Here is a 7,446-nt window from a genome sequence, read left to right as displayed (position 1 = left end):
ACATTTATGACAACAAATAATGATCATATATGGATCCAAACGGCATTATATGACCATGAGATATATCCCCTAGAATTTCAAGACTTTTCGACACCGGGCCCCGAAACCTCCAAAATTTCTCAAAAAAATGTGGATATTAGCCTTCAATTTTGGATTCTTTTTTGACTTTTTTTCGCCCGAAAATAAAAATTGCCAAATTGTTTACCATGATCCCTAATACCCTCTTGGAGTCCAATTGGGTGGATGAAACCATCCAATTTGCCTTTAAAATTAAAGACCAATTTACCGATATACGACTTGAATTGTACCAATTTCATTAACTCAAGTCTACCACGAACATTTATGATAATAATATAATGATTATATATGATTTCAAACGGCATTATATGACCCTGAGATGTATCCCTTTAATTTTCGAGGCTTTTTGAATTCAGGCCTTAAAATCTCCAAAATTTCTCAAAAAACGTGGATATTAGCCTGCAATTTTGGAATTTTTCGACTTTTTTCGCCCAGAAATAAAAATTGCCAAAATGTTTACCATGGTGACTAATACTGTAGACACCCATTTGTGTCTCCCCAAAACCAAACCCGGTGATGAGTACCTTTCTCGTCGAATCATAATCGAATGAAGTGAAAGTGTGGAAAGTCTAGTGTTGCGGTTAGTTTTTAATTCTTTTCTTTCTCTCTGTTTTTGAAAACCTATTTTAAGAAAACAGCCAATCTAGTTTGGTTTGGTCCATGGCAAGGGTCTAATAATGGTGTAGTTGGATGGGGTTTGAAACACTACTACAAAAAACCCCTAATAAGTCGGACTTTTAGAGTCACCTGTACATAAGGTGCGACTTATAAACCTATCGAGTCGCCTCATATTTATTAGGCGACTTGTTAAGTTGGGGTTAAAATCAACAAAACACCTAACGAGTCGCCTAATAGATATGAGGTGACTTGATAAGTTAACAAGTCGCCCCATATATGCATGCGACTCTATAACCCGACTTTTTTTGGTGGTTTAAATTAGATTTTCAAAGTCACATGTACATAAGATGCGACTCAAAAGCTTGTCGAGTCGCCTTATACATATTAGGCGACTCAATAGGTTAGTTTTCTTATCTATGACTCTTACCTAATGAGTCGTTTGATATTTATAAGGCGGCTCGATAGGTTAAAAAGTCGCACCTTATATACAGGTGACTTTAAAAATCTAATTTCAGCCACCTAATAAGTCGGGTTATAGAGTCACATGCATATATTGTGCGACTTGTAAACCTATCAAGTCACCTCATGTATATTAGGCGACTCATTAGGTGCTTTGTTGATTTTAACCCCAACATAACAAGTCGCCTAATAAGTATGAGGCGACTCGATATGTTTACAAGTCGCACCTTATATATAGGTGACTCTAAAAGTCCAACTCATTAGGTGCTTTATTATATGAGAACTATCTAATAAGTCGCCTAATACGTAAGACGCGACTCGATAGGTTAATTCTAAAAATGTATATAAAATAGTTACAATATATATATATATGAAAAGTAACTTTGGTATATTGGCAAGAACTTCAACCTTCTAGGCAAAGAACCAGAGATCAAGCATGCTAAGTGTCATAAAAGTTGACATTATATGAGCTAATTAAAAAAGTTGGAAAAAAATTTTGATTTTTTTTACGTGTCGCCTCTTTCAACACAAGCGACACAATAGATTAACCTATGGAGTCGCATCTTTCAACACATGCAACACAATAACTTAACAAATAGAGTCGCCTAACAACTAATAGGCGACTTATATAAAAGCTATCAAGTCGCCTCAGAGGCGACTTCTAAAGTTGGAAGCTATTGTGTCGGTGGCTGTGGAGTCGCCTTTAAAGCGACTCGTTCGGTCATTTATAGGCGACTCGATAGGGGTTTTTTGTAGTAGTGAAAAGATCTTTCCAACGATATATTATAAGTTCAATTCCGATGAATAATGAGGAAATTATGGCCAAATTACTAAATTGGGCCCGGTTTGATTTTTATGTGCGGCCCAATGATATAGAGGAGGGCCTAATATTGGTTTATCATTCCTAATTCAATTAAAATTGATTTTAGTCTTCTAGATTCTTCTAGAAGGTTCTTTTCATTCCTAATTTAATTAGCATTGATAAATTGACTTTGGTTGACTTTTTAGAGTTTTAATCAGAATAAAAGAAGTGTTTTCAAGGAAAATATGATTTTGCCCTTCTGTACGGCTAAATTTTATCTAAATTAAGAAAACGCGTGAAACTGATTTTTAGCGCCTGACGACAGGATTAGCATCTGGCGCTAAGGCTTGGCGTCTGGCGCTAACCTTAACGTCTGGCGCTAATGCCCGACGTCTGGCGTTAATGTCTGGCGTCTGGCGCCAATAGTGTTTTATTCTCTTCGAAACTCTGATTATTTTTTTTATCATATCCGGCTGATTTTCTCTATAAATAGCCTCCTAAAATTCTGTTTTTCAATCATTAATTCTCATCAATAATCAACAACTCTCTAATTCTCTTCTCTCTCTAAGCTAAAGCTTATTCTCTCTCTCTCTCTTTTCTAAACTAGTCTTTGCATACAAAATTCCGCATTTACAAGATCTAGAAACACCTAGCCAAGTTTGAATTTGCCTTCGCCCTAGACGTTAAAGGTTTTGATTTCTGAGGGTTTGGTCCCAAATCTCTCTTTCAATTATTTAATTTGATTGTTTGATTTTATTATTTTCCTTGAATTTACTAACGCGTGTATTTTGTTATTAGAAAGAAATACGAGGCATTCAAGTAAGTGTTTTAATTGTTTGCATTGATATTATGATATAGAAATCATGTTTAGGTTGTTATTATGATTCCTAGTATCATGTTAGGATGCTTGATGTTTTGAATGACAATAATGATTCCTAGTATTATATTTAGGGAAAAAGTTATTATATCAAATATGCTTATTATGATTCCTGCGATGCTTCCTATTTTCTTTCCTAATATTATGTTAGTATCATGTTAGGGTTAAAGCTTTTATTTTTATTGTTTAGTGAAATGCTAGGGCTTGTTATTAATCTTGTTAGTATCATGCCTAGGATCTTGCTATTATTATGCTTTAACATGAATATTATGATTATAAATTGTTATGATGATGATTCATGATTATTTTTATAATTGTCATAATTATCATTATTTTTATGATTATTATTATGTTGCTTGATATTATATTACTAGATGAAACCCGTGCGATGCACGGTTTGTTTGAATTTTCAAAAATAATTATTTTTATACATATATTTATGTGCTAAAATTTGTTATATATTTAGATAAAATTCCTAATATCAAAAGATAATATTTTATATTTAATTAATTTAAATTGGAAAATCTCATTCGCCAATTTTGCTTACGTGGCATTTGAATTATTTAATTATAAAAGATTTTAATAATCAACTATTTAATTGGTTACTACTAAAATTTATAATCCTACACGGAACACTAAGAAAATTAGATCCTATGTAGCTCTCTAAAAACTCGGGAAAAAACTCCCCTTTATATATATATATATTAGATTGTTATTGCTTGATCAGGCCTTTTATGCATGTTTAAAGTGAATTTGTACTTGTAATCACGCTTAATAAGATAATTAATAATCTTGTTTAGGGTTAATTTGATTATAATTTAAGTGATCGCCAATAATAGTTTTGTTTATACATTAATATTCAACCAACATAGATAAACAGGTTTAAAGTTAATCCTATTGATTGCATGTTAGTCAGAAAGCGCACATGAATACGATCAGAATAAAGTAGAGGCTTATTATTAGGGAAGGTTCAATCTCTTTTAGGTTGGATTTGTACCTTCATCCCCGAACTATCAGTCCTGGTTCCAGACCTATAGTAATTGACGATCTGCGGGATCGTTAAGGGGTGTAACCTTCACCTCGTGAACGGTTTACAAGTTCCTAAAACTTGTTGGCGACTCTTTTGCTCTAGCTTCCTTCCCTTTGGACGCCACCATGCTTTAGTGTACGATCACAGTGGGGTTCAAGTTTGGGGTAATTCTTGAAATATTCCCTAGAAATACCTCCGTGATTCCAATTTGGTGGGTGGAACCATCCAATTTGCCTTTAAACGACCAATTTACAAATTTACAACTTACACCGATTTCATTAACTCAAGCCTACCACGAACATTTATGACAACATATAATGATCATATATGGTTCCAAACATCATTATATGACCCCGAGATGTATTCCCTAAAATCTCAAGGCTTTGAGAAACCATGACCCGAAACCTCCAAATTTTCTCAAAAAGTGTGGATATTAGCCTTCAATTTTGGAATATTTTGAATTTTTTTCGCCCATAATTAAAAATTGCCGAAATTTTTACCATGGTACATATTACCCTCCGGGAGTCCAATTGGGTGGGTTGAACTATCCAATTTGCCTTTAAACGACCAATTTACCGGTTTACAACTTGCATCGATTTCATTAGATCAAGCCCACCACAAACATTTATGACAACATTTAATGATTATAAATGGCTCCAAAAGGAATTATATGACCCTGGAATGTATCCTCTAGAATTTTAAGACTTTTCGACACCGGGCCCCGAAACCCCAAAAATTTCTAAAAAAAGCGTGGATATTAGCCTTCAATTTTGGAATTTTTCAACTTTTTTTCGCCCGGAAATAAAAATTGCCAAAATGTTTACCATGGTCCCTAATACACTCCGGGAGTCCAATTGGGTGTGTAGAACCATCCAATTTGCTGTTAAACGTCCAATTTACCGGTTTACAACTTGCACCGATTTCATTAATTCAGATCTACCATGAATATTTATGACAACAAATAATGATCATATATGGTTCCGGACGGCATTATATGACCCCAAGATGTATCCCATAGAACTTCAAGACTTTTCGACACCGGACCTCGAAACCTCCAAAATTACTCAAAAAACGTGGATACAAGCCTTCAATTTTGGAATTTTTTTACTCTTTTTTGCCCGGAAATAAAAATTTCCGAATGTTTACCATGGTCCTTAATACCCTACGGGAGTCCAATTGGGTGTGTGGAACCATCCAATTTGTTGTCAAACGGCCAATTTACCGGTTTACAACTTGCACCGATTTACCGATTTACAACGGCCAATTTAATTAACTTGCACCGAACCCGACTTGAATTGAAATTGACCCTAACCTATTTTAACCCGTCAAAACCTATTTATAGTTAAAGGAAATAATTAGCTTGATAAATATGATAATTATCTATTTATAGTTAGTTGAACCCGAATATGAACTGATTTTTAAATGATTGACCCGACCTGATTGTAACCTGTTAATTATTGACTTAAACATAACCCGACTTGAATAAGAGAATGACCCGACTTGAAAATGAGCCAACCTGATTACAATCCGCAAATTATTGACTTGAACCGAACCCAACTTGAACCCGAGAATGACTTGACTTGAAAATGACCCGACCTGATTATAATCCACAAATTATTGACTTGAACCGAACCTGACTCAAACCCGAGAATGACCAGACCTGATTCTAACCCGTAAATTATTGACTTGAACTGAACCCGACTCGAACCTGAGAATTACCTAACCCGTGAAAACTCGAATTAAACCCGACCTATTGTTCATCCGACCCGAATGTAACCTGACATGTTATTAACCCGACCTAAACCCGATAAGAAGTATGACCGATGTGACTTGACTAAAGCATGACCTAACCCAAACCCGACCCGCATAGGTTATGGAATTAATCCAAATTGACCCGACCCGAGTTGACCCGATCCACTCTTACCCGACCCAAACCTGACCTATTTGTAGGAGTATATAGTTACTAAGCAGTGGAAATAATATAAATCATATTCAATTAAGCACCTAATCCCAAGAATCACATGCATAACACACAAGACACATAATCATACCTTTGAAGCGTGAATTCCATGTAGCTATTTGACAGGCAAATCAGGGAGAGAATAGAGCCCCAAATGTTTCTCCTCTACTTAGTCGACGAGATTTGAACGAGCCGTCCACCAATACTAGATTGGTCGAGTGATCGAGGAAAACCGCGATCACCACCTTTATGGACAACCGACCACTGCACGAGCCACCACCACCACGAAACACCACCGGCGCCGAGGAGGAGGACAGAGCCGTGAGAGAGAGAGAGGAGTATGAGAGGGTTAGGCTTCGTGTTTGTTAATTAGGGTTTGGAGTCAATTGCTTACTTGCAAACCTAGGAACCTAGTCTATATATAATCTCATTATAATTAGACTAGGGCACGAGGCCCAAAACCCTCTTAATTCCCTTACATGGCCGGCCATCTAGAGAGATGAGGCCCATGATGGGCCTCGTCCTCTAATGCTCGATCTAGCCCCTTTGTGTGACCTTATAGGATCCGTCCAATTGGGTTTTGGGCTATTTTACTAGCCCAAAGATCATTAGTACCTCTAGCTATGATAAAACGACGACCCAAATGTACGAACTTAATTATCTCCATAATTTGATCAATTTATATATTTAGTAATTGCACACGACGAAGATATAAATCCTTCACTGTTTACCCGAATTGACAACTCTTTATAAGAAAACGCCTTGTGTTGTGTGCTTTATTTTTAACCGCATAAATCGCTCGATTAAGGATTTAAGAGGTTATTTTGACCCTTAAGAAACAAACTTGAGTTTGAAATTGGCATAAAAATGCCTCGGTTTTCAAGCATGTAACCAAGGCATTTTCTTGCACGCAAACTTTAACGGAGCATGCAAATTTTGCGAGTCGGAAATGAAGAACACAAATCGCCGCACTATTTTGAGCAGAATATTCCCTAAGATGCCCATTCTGATCATCGGCATAATATTTTGCACAAATACTTGAATAGGTAGTGGTGATGTTGAGAATCTATACCCTTAAGTCGTATTATTTTGTGCACATGAGCAATAGTTGAGAATATTTAGAGCTAATTTTTCGATAATAGATGGCATTATATTTTTTATTTTTCTTCCCAAATAGTTGAGGATTCAAGCCATGATTTGTTATATTTCTCATTAAACATTTAACTTCTCATTTTAGAAGCCAATAATACAGTGCCATGTGATACATGTTCAATCTAGGTGGAGAGAGCTGACCTATAATCTATCTATACTATATATTAAAAGACGTTCTTAATCAAGGACACACACCACGTGGCACACGTCTCTTATACTAAGAACGTGCCATGTCACTAAGGAGAAATTGGAACATATCAACTTAAAAAGTGTTTATGTCAAGAATTGAACTCGAGTTCATTAGAAAATGGAAGTCATACCATCTTTGCTATCTAATACTTTGTTTATTTATTCTTCTTGAATATAGTTAATGTATGGCATGAGATTTTTGTTTTATACAAATTATTTTCTTAATCTAAATCTATAATAAAAGTATTTAAGATTATTATAATACAAGAAAACTACAATTT

This window comes from Chenopodium album, chromosome 3 (assembly GCF_948465745.1).
Source record: "Chenopodium album chromosome 3, dcCheAlbu1.1, whole genome shotgun sequence".
NCBI lineage: Eukaryota > Viridiplantae > Streptophyta > Magnoliopsida > Caryophyllales > Amaranthaceae > Chenopodium > Chenopodium album.
Note: the sequence above shows the minus strand (reverse complement) of the source record.